General features: G+C 40.0%; 2 long non-coding RNA genes across 5 annotated transcripts in view; one reads left to right on the top strand and one right to left on the bottom strand.

Annotated features, from left to right (window-relative positions):
• Window positions 1–18,874, top strand: part of LOC122558943 (uncharacterized) — a 61,607-nt gene that overhangs the window by 31,285 nt on the left and 11,448 nt on the right. The window lies entirely within an intron of this gene.
• LOC122558940 (uncharacterized) overlaps window positions 1,006–18,874 on the bottom strand; it is an 84,459-nt gene continuing 66,590 nt past the window's right edge. For 2 of the 4 annotated variants that reach the window (XR_015759377.1, XR_015759378.1), the window contains 3 exons: window positions 2,725–2,793; window positions 2,304–2,537; window positions 1,006–2,052 (listed from right to left, as the gene is read on the bottom strand). This is a non-coding gene — a long non-coding RNA (uncharacterized LOC122558940). The remainder of the gene's footprint in view (window positions 2,053–2,303; window positions 2,538–2,724; window positions 2,794–18,874) is intronic. The other 2 variants (XR_015759379.1, XR_015759380.1) reach the window with 1 other exon arrangement.

Below are 18,874 nucleotides of genomic sequence, written 5' to 3'. Positions count from 1 at the left end.
CATATTGGTTACCGATAAACCAATCATTAAAGGAGGTTGAAGTCAACAGGAAATCCCATATGTGAATATGCCCCTGAGACCTTGCACACCTTGGACAGATTGCAGTGTAAGTGATATCTCTAACAACTGGAACACTTCAGAGTACATACACTAAAGGTTAAAAATTACATTGGAATTGTGGCATAGAATTAGAATTTTTTCCTTTGGACAAAAATACATTGTAATTTTTAGAATGTCCTCAATGCAAGTTAAAACTGACACATTGTATCTCAACTGAATACAATGCCAATCAGAATGCTTGTACATCCCAGGAAACAGTTATCCTTCCTTGCAGAGATATTTTTGCTTGCCTGAGGCTTTTTTAAATATTCACAATGTGGGTGTCACTGGCTGCTCAGCATTTATTGCCTATCCCGAGTTGCCCCTTGAGAAGGTGGTGGTGAGCTGTCTTCTTGAACTGCTGCAGTTCATATACATTGGGGAGGGAATTCCATGATTTTGACCCAACAACAGTGCAGGAACGGCGATATATTTCCAAGTCAGGATGGTGAGTGGCTTGGAGGGGATCTTATAGGTGGTGGTGTTCCCATGTACCTGCTGCCCTTGTCCCTCTAAGTGGAAGTGATTTAGGTGCTGTCTCAGAACCTTTGATGAATTTCTCAATACCTTTTGTTTCTTAACTCTGCCTTAATGCTAAACATTAGTTAGAGACAAAACAAAAAGTGCAGATGCTGGAATCCAAAGTAGACAAGCAAGAGGCTGGAAAAACATAGCAGGTCAAGCAGCATCAGGAGGTGGAGAAGTCAACGTTTTGGATATAATCCTACTTCATAAATGGAGGTAGGGATAGGGGACGTTGCAGATAAAGAGAGTGGTGGAGGGTTTTGGTGGGAGAGGGACAGATTGGTCTCCTCCCCACTCAAATTCCCACCCCCCCCCCTTTATCTGCAACTCCACCTACCCTCACCTCCAGTCCTAAAGAAGGGTTACACACAAAACATTGACTTCTCCACCTCCTGATGCTGCCTGGTTGCAGTGTTCTTCCAGCTGTCTGCTTGTCTACTGAAAGCCAAACATTGGCAGTGAGATTTTGTAGGGGCCTGAACAACGTGGGCTATGTTGGAAAATCTGGTTAATTTGTGGGAGAAGTCTAGCAATGCTTTTCTTGACATTGAAAACCAACCTGTTGCATTATTTAACTGTGTTCTGGACATTGAGGGGGGCCATTGTTTGTTGAACATATTAACTGCAAATCTCACCTCACTAACATGGAGCTGCCATGAACAAGTGGGACATTGAAATTTCTCAATGTAGAAATCAGAGCGGGTACCTGGTGACTTCAACTCACTATTTGTTCCAAAGGACCTACATGTGTTGACACCATGAACCAACATCTCAGAATATGCACCATAGGCACAAACCACACATATTGCACATTGGCATGTGACATGTGCCAGCTTCTATGAATCCCATGGCACATCTCTTACCTATTTACAGTAGATAACTGCCTTTCAATGCTACAATGGAAACTGTCATTATAATATTGCAGCAAGCAATTAGCTTTTCAGGGACAGATACCTAGTTCATGGACTGGACCAGGCTGTGTCTCTGGCCTGCTCACTTCCTCTCTTAGTGCTTAGTTTTTGATCAGGCGATGTGGCCTCCTCTGCCAGTCTTTGGGGAAGAGGATGTATGCCTCTGCACCATCCCATCCATCAGGATGTCATAGTAACCTGCCTTGCCTTGCCTTTTTGTGCTTTGCATCTCAACCAGAGGTACAGGCTGACAGTACATAATGCAGACATAAAACCAGGGAGCTTAGCATGGTTGTCAGAAATGCTCAGCCCAGTCCAGGAAGACAGCCATTGCTGAAGGGTCCCAGTGCAGTAAGTCAAGGGCAACCTCCAATAGCAGTCTGAGGACATAGACACAGTCAGTCAGCTCATCAAGCTGGGTCAGAGTCAGCATCCTCTCCTCCTGAGTGGTTAGGATTGAATGTCACAGAACCATTCCTGTCTTGATTCTTTCTGCCCTGTTCTGGGCTGTTTACTCCTGGAATGAGAGACAGGAAGACGTTAGGTTGTTGAAAGTGGCATAGCTGTTACTTTTGGTGCATATGATGATGCATCCTCTGTGAATAGGCTGCACAGAGGATCTACATGGACCTAGAGTGGGTGAAAGTAAGTGAGGGAAGATGTTACAGGCAATAATGGGAACAGTAGAACATCAGCCTTGGCAGGTGGTGGATAGAGCAGCAGAGATAGAGTGGGTGTGAGGTAACCGAGAGAAGAGGTGCCACTTACAATGGCAAAGTGCAGAAAGAAATTGACCTTCTTCCTATGTCGCTGTGCACTCTTCCAAATGGCTGAGACAGCACTGAGTCAGGTGGCATCCTTAGATCATGGTCGGGTGATGTGGTCTCCTCTGTCAGTCTTTGGGGAAGATGATGTATGCCATCTGCACCATCCCATCCATCAGGATATCCAGGATATCCCCTCTCTGCAAAGTGGGGCACCATGTTCCCTTCTCTGCCATGTCTGCAACAAAAACAGGAACTACTTCTGGACTAACAATCCTTGATTGGCAGCATAATTAGCTCTTAAAGATGGTGTCAGGAACTGCTAGTCCATTCAGGATATCCTGGCAATGCCAACCTGTTCTGGGTACAATGAATGTTAGAAATGGGGCAAGGCTTACACAAGGAAAGTGCTTTAACATAATTACCATACGTGGGTTTTGGTAGAAATAGGATATACAGCTGCTGTCCAAGTATTTTCTTCTTCATTTTTATTCCTAGAAGAATAGAATTAGGAAGTTGTGATAAACTTGCATAGAAACCTATAAAACCACACTTAGAGTACTGTGCACAGATCTGACCAATGCATCACGGAAAGGCGATAGAGTCTCTAGAGTATGTGCAAAAAAGATGAACAAAGAGGCTGTCAGAACAGAGTCATAGAGTCAAAGAGATGTACAGCATGGAAACAGACCCTTCGGTCTAACCCGTCCATGCTGACCAAATGGAAAAGTTGAACATTGGGCTCCTTGCTATAGAAAATACAAGGCTGAGAGATGACCTAGTACAACCATTTAATGTTATGAAAGATTGTGATAGGGTAAACATTGAGAATTTTTTTCACTCATGGGTTAGGCCAAAAACAAGATAGTCACCAACAAATTTAATAGGAAATGCAGGAGTAAGTGTTTACCTAAAGAGTGGTGAGAATATGGAGTCTGTTTCCACAAAGAATAAGTGAGAGAAATGGCATAGATACATTTTTGGGGAATATAGATGAACATATGAAAGTAATAGAACGATATGCTAAAAGTTTAGATGAAGCAGAATGGGAGAAGATGCAGGTCAAGCATAAATACAAGCAAACAAGCCTTAGTATGCTGGAGCATTGTATTTCAGCAGCTATTGATTCTCCCAGATTGGCCTTTACCCATTCCATTGTCTGCCCAACTATATTTCACCCTGGACTCCATCTCCACCAATTGTTTACTCCTCCCTTGTCTCCATCTTCAGCATTTATACCAACCTTTTCCCAGCTACAATCAATTCTGAAGAAGGGTCACTGGACCTGAAACATTAATTCTGTTTTCTCTCCACTGATGCTGCCAAACCTGTTGAGTTTTTACCAACAATTTCTGTTTTGGTTTCTGAATTAACCATTGATCTGCTTTTTTGTCTCTGTTGCAAACATTTGCAGCAAATTAATATATGGGCAAATCAAAAATTTTGTTTCTTTCCATCAATTTCATAATTAGTTGAGATAATGTGGGAAATGCCAGAGTAAAATTGGACATGAGGATGACAATGCTCGATGAGCCTAACCTATCTTAATTGATGCAGACAACATGCAAACACCAGGCTGTTTATGATAAAGACTGTGCCATAAGGACCAGTGCTGAACACATTATTGAATAGTTGGCCCTATTCAGGCAAAATCGAAAAGTGTGATGTTGGAAAAGCACAGCCGGTCAGGTAGCATCTGAGGAGCAGGAGAGTCAACACTTTGAGCATGGGCTCTTCGAGCATGATGAAGAGATTACGCTCAGAACATCAACTCTCCTGCTCCTCAGATGCTGCCTGACCGGCTGTGCTTTACCAGCACCACACTTTTCAACACTGTTCTTCAGTCCTCACTTTCTCCTATTCATGCACACTGTAGTAATTGAAAGCAGGTTCAGATGGATCTCATTGACTGGTGTTGTTAACTGGGGTCAATCAGGGAGCCCTGGCTGACAGATACAGGAGATTTAGGGGGTCTCCTCAGCCAAGGGACTCGCTTTGAACTGGTCAGAACCCATGTACAGTGCACATGTAATTAAAGGTGACGCGGTGACAGGATATCAGGATCTGTGCAGTTATTTCACAAACCTAGAACCAGTTAAAGGCAGTCTGGAATACTTCAAGTCAATTGCACCACAAGAAGGCCATTGGCTGCAGCAATTGCTAAAACTGCTCAAACAAAACTTGAAGAGCCTCCAAACAAGCACAATGGGTGAGAGAGCTTATCCTGTGGTTGTCACAAATTCCAACATTACTTGTGTGCCAGTCCCAAAAATGCAAGGCCACACAGGAGTTCTGCTGTAGAGGATGCAGAAGAGGAATATGAAGGGGAGGCCTATAGAAAAAGACTGACAGGCAGGCACACAGAAATGTTTGATGCACTCGTTGGGCTCTCAGAAAGCCTGCTGTCACTGTATGGGGATAAGGAGATATCTGGCACCAACTTGGAATAAAGCTTGTTAAGACCAAGTAGGGAGGGTTGATTCAGTTCCCTTCTTTTTAATCTCCTTGAGTGGTCGCAACAAAAGTTTTTAGTACGGTTGAGCATGCAGCAATAAAAATGCTGTTTCTGCGAATTAAGTGGGATGTTGAACACAAGGTTTTCTTGAGCGAAACAAATAGCAATTTAATTATTTACTAACCTTGAGAAAAATTAATAAAAATGCAACATCAAACTCACAAGTATGAGGTTTAAAAAGGGTAGAGAGTCTCATATAAAAAAGGTTAAGAAGTTTTTAGAAAAAAATCTTTAGTGTATTTAATGTCTCTTAATCTTGGGTGTTAAATTGAGATCTTGTATCCTCAGCCGAAATGAAATTTATGGATATCTTTGAGCTCTTGATTAATGAGTATTTCTCTAATCTGCTTTGTCACTGGATGCTGTCACTTTGCAGAGATTGAGGGAAACAGAGACAGATAGCAAGCCTTCCAGTTTTTCAATTACAAATCCATCATTTTCCTTCTGCTCTGCTCAAAAGTCATTGCTTGGAATGTGTATTCCTGATGAAGGGCTCCTGCCCAAAATGCCCATTTTCCTGCTCTTTGGATGGTGCCTGAACTGCTGTGCTTTTCCAGTACCACTCTAATCTAGACTTTGGTTTCCAGCATCTGCAGCCCTTGTTTTTACCATGTGTATTCCTGTGTCCAGCTTCATTTTTTTGTCCAAACTGGATGACTTTCAGCTGAGTCTTTCTTCTCAGAAACATGTAAATCAAAGGCAGGTGACAGGTTTCAATCATTTTGATGACATGCTAATTTCAGTTCAGTTTGAATCTTATTTGCTGACGGTTTCATGAATTTGACATAACTTGGTCAGGTGACGACTCCATATCTTTCTGTCAATATTTTCCTTTTTTGAAACCATTTTAGTCCATGAAACACCAGGTGATATAAGTTAAAAATTGGTGTTGCGTTTTCACCGCTTTGCATCAGGTTTTACTCGGAACATGGGACCCATCCTTTCTAGATTCGTAGAGATGGCCAACTTTGAGATCTCTTGTGGATCCAACCTTCAGCCAGCATCCGATAGCATACGTTTCAGCTACCATTGCAGCAAAAGCAGAAACCACCCAGTCCGCAAAACCCCTGAATGAACTTCATTTTCTAAAACAAAGTCTGAAAATCGTAATGAAAGTACAGACTGAAAGCTCAACTTCATTGCCATGCAACCTATTTGGTTGATGCAGGCTCAGAGTCTCACCATGGCACAATAATACTTCTGTTAGGAGAACTGGTGTTCCATAAATGTTCACCATAATATTTTTTGTTTTAATACTCTCTACCTCTAGTTATGGAGCCCGCATTCTGGGCACTTTATTATTTGCTTTCTCAAACTGTCAATGATTAATAACATATATTTCCAAAACTTTCTAGTTCAGCACTCTTCTTTTAATGTTTTATTCCTCCTTTTTCATTGCTTTGAAGGAAGGAAGAATAAAGGCAATCATTTCACACATACGCACTTTAAAATGTATTTGTCATGTGTATGCCTTATCTGCAATCCAATCTGTGCCCATAGACTTACAGAAATGATCTAACACAGAAGGTCTATCTTGTTCATGCTGACCCAAAGACATCCAAATGCCCTTTCTAATCCCATCTTCCTGCACATCTCTCTGCCTCCACCACCAACTCAGGCAACGAATTACATTTCTGGCCATTACCATTAGCATGTCTCATCTATCACTATTCTGCAACAGTTCACAATACTTCCAAGTTTGGTGCCATCTGCAGTCTTTGACATTGGCCCAACATATACCAGTCTAGATCATTATCAAGCAACCTGAACATTATTGACAATGTCTCTACATTTAGCTGAGAATTAGTTTTGCTCCAGTTGTAAGTGTTGGGAGACCACATTGAGAATGTTTTTTTCCAGACTCATGGCAATATGGTTAAATCTCAGATGCCCTCTGAACTGGCTTAGCAAGCTACTCAGTTGTGACCATTTTTTCAAAGTCCAAGAAGAAGGAATGAAATTAGACAGGCAGCCTGGCATTAACCAAGTCCTGGAAAGGACAATGGCAAATCCAGCTGTTTTGATCCAGCAACTCTGCCTTATTGCTAAGTCTGCTTTGGGTTTACAAGCTCGAGACAGACAAATCAGTTGGTAGCTACAATGTCTGCTTCCTAACATGTAATATGTTTTAACTGTTTTGAATAAATTAACCCACAGAATTAATGAGTTCCTGATGAGTGATTGGTTATTAGACTGTTATGAGCTGAAAATGTGTTGCTGGAAAAGCGCAGCAGGGCAGGCAGCATCCAGGGAACAGGAGAATCGACGTTTCGGGCATAAGCCCTTCTTCAGGAATTAGACTGTTATCATTAATATAACAATTACGACCTGCAAGTGCCCATTCAAGCCACACAGAATCCTGACTTTGATGTATATTACATTCCATCAATGTCACAAAGTCAAAATCCAGGGACGTTCTTCTGAATAGCTCTGTGGGTATATCTGTACCATATGAACTGCTGCAGTTCAAGAAGACAGTTCACCACTACTTTCTCAAGGGCAGCTCGGGAAAAGTAATAATTTGTATGGCTTTGCCAACAACACCTACATCGTGTGAACAAAATTTAAAAAGTGATACTGCATTAACTGGAGGAGTGAAATACGAAATATCCATCTTATAGATACTGACTGCAATTATGATCTGCATGTCTTCAGTTCATGTATGTATTGTAGAAGCTAATTCCCTTAATAATGATGTCAAATGCAGGTTGCCTGGGAATGTGTTGGACTAGTGCAAATACCATTTTGTTACAAGCTAAACAAAATTAAAACACCAAAATTACCCATGCCAAGGCTGAATTTTACACCCATGATGCTAAAATTTAATAACCATCTTTGAACATAACGAATCTCTTGATTTTCATAGTTAATGCATACCTTTAGAGCTTCAAATTAAAACTTTTCTGAAAATTAATGACACTTCTCATTTTATGTAACCAAAGGCATTACCCCATTGGAAAAAACATTTTCAATATTGATAAGTCACTTTCAATCAATCATCAGAGCTAAGTTCATTTTCTCTGGATTTTTATCTTCAATTATTCATTGTTCTATGATCAAGGATTATTTTTACTCAAAGCTATAAAGTTTTGCCAATTAATTTACTGAAGAGTCAAGGCAGATTTTCTGGCACCTGGCTCATTCCCCCAGTGTGGAACCTATGTATGTAATGCAAGGGTTAACAGCAATTTTCCCAATGGATCCATGTCAAGTCAATAAACTGCACTATCTTTGAGTTATAATGTGTAACTTTAATGCGACAACATATGTAGGAAGTTTCTAAACTGTTCCTGGTGTGTTTGTGTCAGTTTTACAGCACAAGTAATTTTCCTTACATAGAATTACATGGAACTACATAAAAAAAGGCTCCAGTATATTACAGATTGTTGCTGCTATTTATGCTTCACCTGACTCTTCTCCCATTTTGCTTCATCTCATATTTCAACATATCCTTCTATTAATTTCTGCTTCATTTGTTCATCTATATTCTCCAGAAATGTATCTATACCATTCCCCTCAATTGTTCTTTGCAGAAGCAGACTCCGTATTCTTACCACTCTTTAGGCGAAGAATTGTTCCTGCATTTCCTATTAGATATTTGGTGACAATTTTATTTTATACAGTGATTATTTTTGGCCTAAACCATCAGTAAAAAAAAACCTGATGCTTACCCTGTTGCAACCTCTCATTATTTTAAACATCATGCCTCAGCATTGTTTTTCTCAAGAAGGAGCCCAATATTCAACTTTTCCTGATAAATATACCTTCACAGTTCTAACAGCATCTTTTTGTTCACCTCTTTTGCACTTACCAGTGTCTCTATGGCTGACCTATAATACATAGGTCAGATCTGAGCACAGTACTCTAATTGTGGTCTCACAGGTTTCTATGCAAGTTTACCACAACTTCCTAATTCTATTCTTCTAGGAATAAAAATGAAGACAAAAATACTTGGACAACAGCTGTGTTTCCTGGTTCTTCCAAAACCCACATTCTCTGAGGACTGAACATCTAATAGAGCAGCACGGCGGCTCAGTAGTTAGCACTGCTGCCTCACAACACCAGGGCTCTGGGTTTGATTCCCACTTTGGGCAACTGTCTGTGTGGAGTTTGCACATTCTCCCCATGCCTGCGTGAGTTTCCTCTGGGTGTTCCGGTTTCCTCCCACAATCCAAAGATGTGCAAGTTTGGTGAATCGGTTATGCTAAATTGTCCAGTGTGTTAGGTGCATTAGTCAGGGGGAAATATAGGGTAGGGGAATGGGTCTGTTTGGGTTACTTTTTGGAGGGTCAGTGTGGACCTGTTGGGCCAAATGGCCTATTTCTATACAGTAGGGAATCTAATCAAATTATTTGCTTTGCAGAATTTGAATGTGATGTCTGAGTGAGAGTGTGTGAAAGAATGAAACGGGGTAAGAGCATTATGAGAAGTGATCGCAGAAGCATTATATTTGGAGAAAGGCCCAGAGTTACATTCCCCACTCCCTTAATATTCTTAAAAGGCAACATTGTGATGTCTTTTGACCCAGTAATAATAAGAAAAATCTATAATTAATTTGAAATGTTTGCAGTGTCAGTAATCATTGTTAAAAATACAATGAGCTTTAAAGAGTTTTAAATGTCACTTTTTTTTAGATTAATTATAATTTTTGTATAATAATAAATGTGTGAGCTGACAACCCTTAACCTGAAGACATTATCAATAAGAAAGAGGTTAATATATGTAGATCAAGTAGCACAAGGACACAGAGAAGACAGGGGAAAACTAGAGAGAAGGGTTCTGGTAGATTCATGCCACTCATTACTGATGGGAATTGAGGGTTGAAAAGGCTCTGTACACTGCAAGGGTACTGACTGAACTCTATTTATACGGAAGCTGCAGCCTATGGAGAATTGGTAAGTACTTCAAGGAAAGGAACTGAAATTCTGATTGGAAAAATTGTGGGGAGTGCCTGCTAACTCCATGAGATAATCTCTGATATGTTGCTATTTCAAGTGTAATTTAAAGTCCTGACCAACAATGACTTGCCTGTTCCTTTTGTTGGTTTTGATTCATGTTAAAGTTACAAAAAAACCCAGAAAGTGCTGGCTAAACTCCACAGACCTGGTAGTGTCTATAGAGAGATAAAACAGAGTTAATCTTTCGAGTCCAAAATATTACATTTAAAACATTGACTCACTTTCCTTCTGAAAAGATGCAGGCAGACCTTTTGAGTTTCGCTCACACTTTCTGTTTTTAGTTTACATCCATGTTACTTTGCTTGTATTACAAGAAGGGAAATCTTATCAAGTAATTTCTTAATTTGGCAGTAATTTGGTAAATATTGGTTATTTGGGTTTTCAGGTCTCCTCAGGAATCAGATATCTAAAAGTCCCCCACAAAGCTCCTTCTCTAGTTTAGATCTGTTCCTGTTTACTTGGTGCAATCTTGTTGATCAAGCAAGGAAGAGGTCCAGAAATGTGACTTGACAGAATATTTGGAGTGTCCAACCATGAACCAATCCCATATCTGACCGTTCAGGATGCAGGTAAGTTGTGCTGTAGAGATTTGCTGAGTCGAGTTTTTAAAATTATATTAAGGTTCCAATGATATCAGTTGCAAGTTAATATTTGAATGTATACCCTGTCCCAGGACAGATACACCGTGTAAGCAATTAAAGACTTAGAACATTAGGTGAGGGCAGATGATATTTTGCAGCATGCCCCTTAAGTATTGGTTCTGGTTCCATTCTTTTATCAGTTGGTAGGCTGTATTACTGCCTTCTTGACAGCAAAATTGCTCATGCAAGCTTAATGCAGCAATGCCCCTACCAATGAGGAAAGTTTGATATTTCTTGCCAGTAGACTCCAAATTTTACCTTCACAGGTGTTTTACAAGACACACATTTTTAATAATAAATTATTTCAGCCCCTAAAGCCTTTGAACAGGCTTTAAAATATTTTTTGAACCCTCACAGTCTTTTTAAGAACTGCAAAAATATTTTGATCCTCAATGTAGTCACTTGCCTTCCAGGAACTACATCCTTCACATCTTAACCAGATATGCAGCTGTACCAGATTTTGTATCCACCTTGCAGAACGCATAAAAGAGTCCAGCAACACATTTGCTCACCTAACTAAAGCTTTCCCTAAAAGATATGTTAGGGTTAGCCATTGATATTCTAGGCAAGATTAAACTTGCGGTTACTCAGTCCTACTGCAGGAATCATAAAATATAGTTCATCAGCTCAAATAGACACTGACAAACATAACAGCAAAAGACGATGTGAATCAAATTTGGCAACTACCCTCCTAGCTAGAACAATATGTCCTTTAGAAGGTGCAGGGCTTTGGGCCCAGGTGTTTAGAATCAAGTCTGTTCTAGTTAAAAGGTCTAGGAATGCCTTTCATAACACAAAGGTGGTGCAAAGAAACACAATTAATCTGAGCAATTCTCTTTCACACAATGAATCATTTCCTCCCACAAGCAGATGTGAGTTATCTAAAAAGGGAGACAACCCCTTTGTGAAATACTAATCCGATTCTGTTCCACTTACCACTTAGAAAATAAAAACAGGAACATATACATGAAAGGAACCTGCTTCCAGTCATTAATCAAACAATATAAACATTGTATTCCCTTTTCCTTGTCCCCATTGTCTCCATTGAGAACTGAAGTAAATTAAAATATTTACCTATATTGTCTTTTCCTGTTGCTTTTCATAATTCTGAAAATAGTGCAATTCAAAATAAAGTACTAGATTATGAATATTTACAAAATGTGTTGAAAACAATTGCTTTTAAAAGTCTAACCCGGTCCTGCAAATAAATGAAGATGATTCAGAAATATGTTACGCAAGCTGTGCAATGTCTTCTAATTGGCAGGATGTGCTTATTGCAATGTTACAAGGATCTGTTTTAGGGTCTTAACTTTCCAGTATATTTATTTCAGTGGTGGAATAGAAAGATTAATTTCCAGAATTTTCTTTGCTGCAATGTTAGGTGGTATTGTAAGCAAGTAGCTGGAAACACAAAAGTACAATGGCATAGTGATGGGTGAAATGAATGGGCAAAACTTTGCTAAATGAGTTTCAATGTAAGTAAACAGAAAGCCAACCATAGACGTGAACAGGTAACTTTATGGTGAAAAATTGGAAACAGTGCAACTCCAAGGAAAAAAAGGAGTGAATGGGAGGCTCGGTCTGATTGAGTCATTAATAAGCATGACCACAAATGAAGGTGTTTTCATTGCTGTCTCACTGACTAGCTTGGATCTGATTTCAACAATGAACAGGCTTAAAACAAAACAGTTAATAGAATGCTAGTTTTAGGAACATAGGAACAGGAGTAGGCCAGTCAGCCCTTCGAGTCTGTTCCACCATTCAATTAGCTCATGGCTGATCTGTGGCCTAACTTCTAGCTGCTTTTGCTCTTATCCTTTAATACCTTTGTTTTAACAAATATCTATCCATCTCAGATTTAAAGTTAACAACAGATCTGGCATCAACTACCATTTGTGGAAGAGACGTCCAAATCTTTACCATACATTTTTGTTTAGAAGTGCTTCCTATCATCATTTCGGAATGGTCTGACCCTAATCCGCAGCCTATGCTCCCTAGTTCTAGAATCCCCAACAAATGGAGATAGTTTATCTATCCTGTGTTTTCCTGTTAATATCTTGAAGACTTTGATCAGATCACTCCTTAACCTTCTAAATTCCAGAGAAAACAGGCCTAATTTGTACAATCTGTCCTTATAACATGACCCCTTAAGTCCAGGTAGCATTATTGTAAACCTGTGATCTACTTCCTTGAAGGCCAGTATATCCTTCCGAGGATGTGCTGCCCAGATCTGCACATAGTACTCCAAGTCAGGCCTAATCAGGTTTTTTAATAGCTGCAGCATAACATCTGCATCCTTATACTCCAGTCCTCTGAATATAAAGGCCAGCATTTCTTTAGCTTTCTTGAACATTTTCGGCACATGTCCATAGCATTTTGAAGATCTATGTACCTGAACCCTCAAGTCTCTTTGGACTTCTGCTGAGAAGATCATTGGGGTCTCTCTTCCCTCCATTACAAACATTTACTCCACATGCTACATCCAAAAGGCTAAGAGCATTGTGGAAGACCCCACCCACCCCTCACTCAAACTATTCTCCCTTCTGCCATCTGGTAGAACAGACTGGAGCATTTGGTCTGTCATGGCCAGACTGTGCAACAGTTTCTTCCCCCATGCCATCAGGCTCCTTGAGACTGTATGATCGGTCTCTTTCCCATCTGAAATTCTTTGCACAACTTTGAATTGCTGCTAGAAAAATGTCTATTATTTATTATTCTACTAGTACACATCACTTGCACGTTTTTCATTTTATGCCATGTACGAATGTGTAGTTTGTGCTGTCCATTTAGCAGCCTCAGTCCTGGAGGAACACTGTCTCGTTTTTACCGTATCAGTTGTACATGATAGAAATGACAAATAAAAGCTACTCTCCTCTCTACTCTACTGATTTAACAAAACATCATCTAAAAAGTACCCTGAATTATCCTTTCTTCAGTTCAAAATGGATATCTTCATACTTATTGACATTGAACTCCATCTGCCATGGTTTTGCCCATTCACATAGTCTATTAATATCCATTTGTGATTTTATGTTATCGTCTACAATGTTGACATTGCCATCTAACTTTGTATCATCAGTAAATTTGGGTATATGACTTTCTATACCATTACTCAAGTTGTTAATAAACAGCATGAAAAATGAAGTTGAACATAGATCCTCATGGAATACCACTGGTCACATCTTGCCCAATCGAATACCTACCCATTATCCAGATCTTTTGTAACTGCTACTCGACCAATCTCCCAGCCATTACAGTAATTTGTTCTCACTTCTGTGGGCTTCTACCTGAGTTAACTATCTTTTATATGGGAATTTTATTAAACACCATCTGGAAGTCTGTATACACAACAATCACAGACATTCCCCTGTCCACTACCTCAATCACCTCTTCAAAAATATTCAATGACAATTGTGAGGCATTTCCTTCTTGACATTAATCCATTCTTCCTGATTAATTGAAATTCTCAAGGTGTTCAGTTACCTCGTCCTTGATTATAGACTCTCACAATTTCCTCATGACAGATGTTAGCCTAACTGGTCTGTTCTTTAATTCTATTAAATTCCTCATTATTGATCTTTTACTTACGTTTTATATCCAGGAGAATTGGGTGTACAGGAGTGGGGAGGGTGGTCAAAATATGTTCTAGCTGCACAAAGTCTTGATTGGACCAATCTGGTGTACTGTGAGCAGTTCTGGAAACCACATTTTATAAGGAATAAGGCTTCAGAAGAAGAGCTTTGGTGTTGCAGATGTAGTGTCCCTACCTCTAGTTCAGAAGCCCTATGTTCAAGTTCCTCCTGCTCTAGAGGTGCATCATAACATGTCTGAACAAGCTGATCAAAATATCCATAACCTCAGAGGGAGTACGGTCTAGATTTAATAGAGCGAGATCTATATTCCAAGAGTTAAATCCAGAGATAATTTTACATAAATTAGGTTGCATCATCTGGAATTTTGAATGTTAGTGGTGATTTTGATTTTACCGAAGTAAAGGCAGAAAGTATTTTTGCTGACTGGAGAGTCTGGGACTAGAGAGCATAGTCCAGAGGTTACATCTAAACTTCTCAGGAGAGAAATTGTGAAATATTTGTACACAACGGGTAGTTCAAGTTTGGAACTCACTTCTGCAAACAGCATGGAATGCTATACTAATTGTGAATTTTACACATTTACTTATTTGCTGGGGAAGTAGTTACAGTTCAATATCAAGGTTAAGAATTAATGCAATGGCTTTAGACAGCACAGTGTTTTGGATGAATTTCTCAAGGCAGGAGTTCAGTATGTGTGGGCAATGGGTCTGACTTGGACAGCCACAGTCACAAATTGAGCTGTTCCTCATGTCATGTTCCTTTTGTGGAGGAAGTGGCCACATCTTTCTTGGCCCATCTTCAAGTGCTTGAGGATTTTTCCAGATTTTGTTGTGGAATGTTGAAGCCTGGAACTTCACCACTTGAGTCAGTTAGATTTTTGTCATCCAAAGGTGCTACTGGATACGGAGTAATAGCAGGTACATGGACTTAGGTTGCAGATCAGTATTGATCTCATTGAGTGGTGCAATGAGCTTGAGGGACTAAACCTGTTCCTCTTCCATATTCTAAGTTATAATTTGCATTTCCTTGCCAGCAGCAACCCAAAAACGATGGGAACATTGTGATATCTCGTGGTGTGCCCAATCATTCTTTGTTTTGCATGGTTTGGAGCACATATTTGCCTTCAAATGAAAAGATAGAATTGACTATCTTTTAATATGGACTGATGATTAATAATAGTGTATTATAAGCAGTGCAAAGTTAAAAATCACACAACACCAGGTCACAACCACCTGATGAAGGAGCAGCGCTCCAAAAGCTAGTGCTTCCAATTAAATCTGTTGGACTATAACCTGGTGATTTTTAACTTTGTACACCCCAGTCCAACACCAGCATCTCCAAATCATAAACCCTACACAAGCCTTTTAATGTAGAAATGGATGTATTTGCCACACAGTTGAAACATGAACACCTTCTGAATTCTAAAGTGACAGACTCCAATTGGGCTATTTTCATGTCTCTGCAACAAAAATCTGAAATTGCCTCAATTTCCACATGTGCAAACAGTCATTTTGTTTTTCCATCAGGTACAGACCTCTATGGTGGGAGAGCAACAGAAACAGTGTGATTTTTCTCTGTCAAAAAACATTTCATTTCCAATCAGACTATCACACAGGGTGGGGTGAGTTCAGTGGAGCATCCAGTGCCTGATATTAGAGCATTAGTTTCCCTAGATATTTGCAAAATATCTGATTCTCATCTGTTTAATGGTTCATATACACTCATTTATAATTAGTCTATTGGAGGCTATATGTGCAGGTTATGGTTGTAAACATTTTGACATGGAGGCTTTGAAAGATTGAAGGTAGCAGAGATGTAGCCCTTCATTGTGCTGTTAATGAGGCTCTGCATTGAGTTCCACAGCAATTGCAAGCTCAACATATTGGAATGAGTAGAGGAGAGTAGCCAATGGAGTTTTCCATTGCACCCAGCAGAACTGGAGCACAAGTTCTGGTATTTCAAAAGCTCAAATTTCAGGAACTGAAATAGAAGCTAAATTCTTCCACACTACCTCTGCCCAGACAAAAAAATAGGTTGTTCATGCTGAGACCTGATAGTTTTGTTCGTAACTTTTCAGAACAACATTAGTCATTTGCACTATGTTTCAAGGGATAATATGTTCATAGATGGTTTTGTAATTGATTATTGATGCAAGAAAAGAGATGCAAATATCAAAATATGATCAGATGGACTAAATTTCTATTGAGTTGCAATATATTTTTTTCCATTTAATTAGCATTGTGTTTTTGTGAGCTGATTCTAACTCTCTGTCTCTTTGGTTGTCTCACTCTCCTGCCAAGTCATACATAACCTCAGGAAAATGAATAACAAAATATCTCCAAAGCACCACTTGCAAATGACTCCAGGACCACATTTTCATGTAACCAATAGTTAATCTTTTTTTCAATATAATTCTAACAATGTGTTCATTGAAGAAGTGTTTGGAGTCCAGACATTAGCTCTGTTTCTCTCTCCTCAGATGCTGCCAGACCTGTTGAGTTTCTCCAGCACATTCTGTATTTATATTTTAATAATTTTTTTCCCTAAAAACACATAGCATGCCATGTCTCATTGAATCTCATGAAACACATTGTAAGCTTGTTATGTAATTCTAAATCTTTCTCTTGTTACTTTTTACACACAGTATCCAAAGCTTTATTAATGGGGGGAGGCGCAACAGTATAAGAGCAACAAGATTATGCTGAATTTATACAAGATACATGTGAGTTCTCAGATGGAGTATTGTGTACAGTTCTGGCTGCCACACCAAAAAAAAAAGTGAATGCATTGGAGAGGGAGTGGAAAAGGTTTACAAGAATGGTTCCAGCCAAGAGAAACATCAGTTATGAGGATAGGCTGGAGAAGCTGAGACTGTTCTCCCTGGAAGGCTAGGAAGAAGATTAAGACAAGATCTGATAGATGTTTTCAAAACCACAAGAGTCTGTACAGAATAGATAGAGGGAAAGTCCCTGTTCATAGAAGTGTTGAAATCAAATGGACACAGATTAGCAAATGTAAAGTTTGAAAACCTTTTCATGCAGCTAGTGGTACAGGAGATGTGGTGGAAGCAACTTCAACTGAGGTATTCACGCTGGCATTGGATGACTATTTGAACAGAAACAATGTACACGGAAATATGGAAAAGGCAGGAGAATGGTAGTAAGTCATAATGTTGTTTGAAAAGCTGGTACGTACATAATGGACCAAATGGTCTCTTTCTCCTTCTGTGATTCTATGACTCTGAGAAAGCAAATAGTTACCCTTCCTAGGGGGAAATGACAGCCTAGTGGTATTAATGCTGTTAATCCAGAGACCCAGGACATGTTGTGGGGACCCAGGTTTGAATCCTTCTACGACAGATGGTGGAGTTTGAATTCAACAAAAATCTGGAATTAAGAGTCTAACGATGATCATGAATCCATTGTTGATTGTCAGAAAAATCCACCTGGTTCACTAATGTCCTTCAGGGAAGGAAACTGCCATCCTTACTTGGTCTGGCCTACATGTGACTCCAGACCCACAGCAATGTAGTCGGCTTGTAACTGCCCTCTGGGAAATTAGGAATGATCAATAAATACTGGCCAGCCAGTGATGTTCTCATCCCATGAATGAATAAAAAGCAATGGAGCTGTGATAGCATACTAACACTTTTCTCCTCTGTGGCTTCTCTTCTATATCCCAGCTCAGTAAGTCTACCCTGGCCGGACTTCCATTTATTTGTAAAACAGACGCAAACAGAAACTGCTGGAGAAACTCAGCAGGTCTGGCAGCAAGTATGGAAATAAATTAAAGTTAATGTTTCAGATCCAATGAGCCTTCCTCAGAACATTCTGAAGAAGGGTCACCAGATTCGAAACGTTAACTCTGCTTTCTCCCCACAGATGCTGCCAGCCCTGCTGAGTTTCTCCAGGAGTTTCTGTTTGTGTCTGTTTCAGATCTTCAGTATCCATTGTTCTTTATTTTATTCCATTCATATCCATCTAGCCAAAGCCATATGCATCCTACGTCGATGGAAATTGATGGCCTCTAAGAATACCCATGGCACCCCTGTGATCTACTCACAGTATGTCCTTCCCTTCAAAGCCGCACCTTGGGAAAAATGGCAACTACCATTGCAATGCTGTGGCAAGGACACTTCTCTCTCAAGCCATGCATCCAGTTCTTGGTCTGGATCTAGCTGGGTGTTCATTTGTTCTCTTAGCACTCACTTACTTTGAGCCTGCCTGGATGCTCACAGCATCACTGTATTGCCTTGTTTTGCCTTTTTGCTCCTTGCCTCTTGGTCAGTACTATCAGGCTCACAGTGTTGGTGTATTGCCTTGCTGCTTAGTGCAGACACAGAAGCAAGAAGCTTGTCGGCAAGCCTCGGTCAAGACAGGAGAGATCACCTTCACTCTGAGGGGTTTGAGCACAGTAAATCAAGGGCAGCCTCCAATTCCATTCCAGGGACCTGACATGGTCAGACAACCCATCAGGAAGGTCTGAATAAGGGGTAAGGAGCTGAATATTGGGCAGCACACCATCCACCTTGACTCTTTATGCCTATTGGAGCCTGTTTTCCTCCTGGATTGAGAAAGAAGCAGGAGGTAAAGGAGCTGGTAGTGGGTGGCATGTCTGTTATTTTTAGTTCAGAAAGGAAGTAACCCAAACATGTCAGTAGGCAGCACAGAGAGCATTCCTGAAGAAGGGCTTATGCCCGAAACGTCGATTCTCCTGTTCCCTGGATGCTGCCTGACCTGCTGCACTTTTCCAGCAACACATTTTCAGCTCTGACCTCCAGCATCTGCAGTCCTCACTTTCTCCTCAGCACAGAGAGCAGGCAGGGTTAGTGATGTCAATAGACAATAGACAATAGACAATAGGTGCAG

This window comes from Chiloscyllium plagiosum, unplaced genomic scaffold, assembly GCF_037043375.1.
Source record: "Chiloscyllium plagiosum isolate Xiang-an unplaced genomic scaffold, Cpla_swu_hap1 HiC_scaffold_14, whole genome shotgun sequence".
Taxonomy (NCBI): Eukaryota; Metazoa; Chordata; class Chondrichthyes; order Orectolobiformes; family Hemiscylliidae; genus Chiloscyllium; species Chiloscyllium plagiosum.
This window is presented reverse-complemented; position numbering and strand designations above follow the sequence as displayed.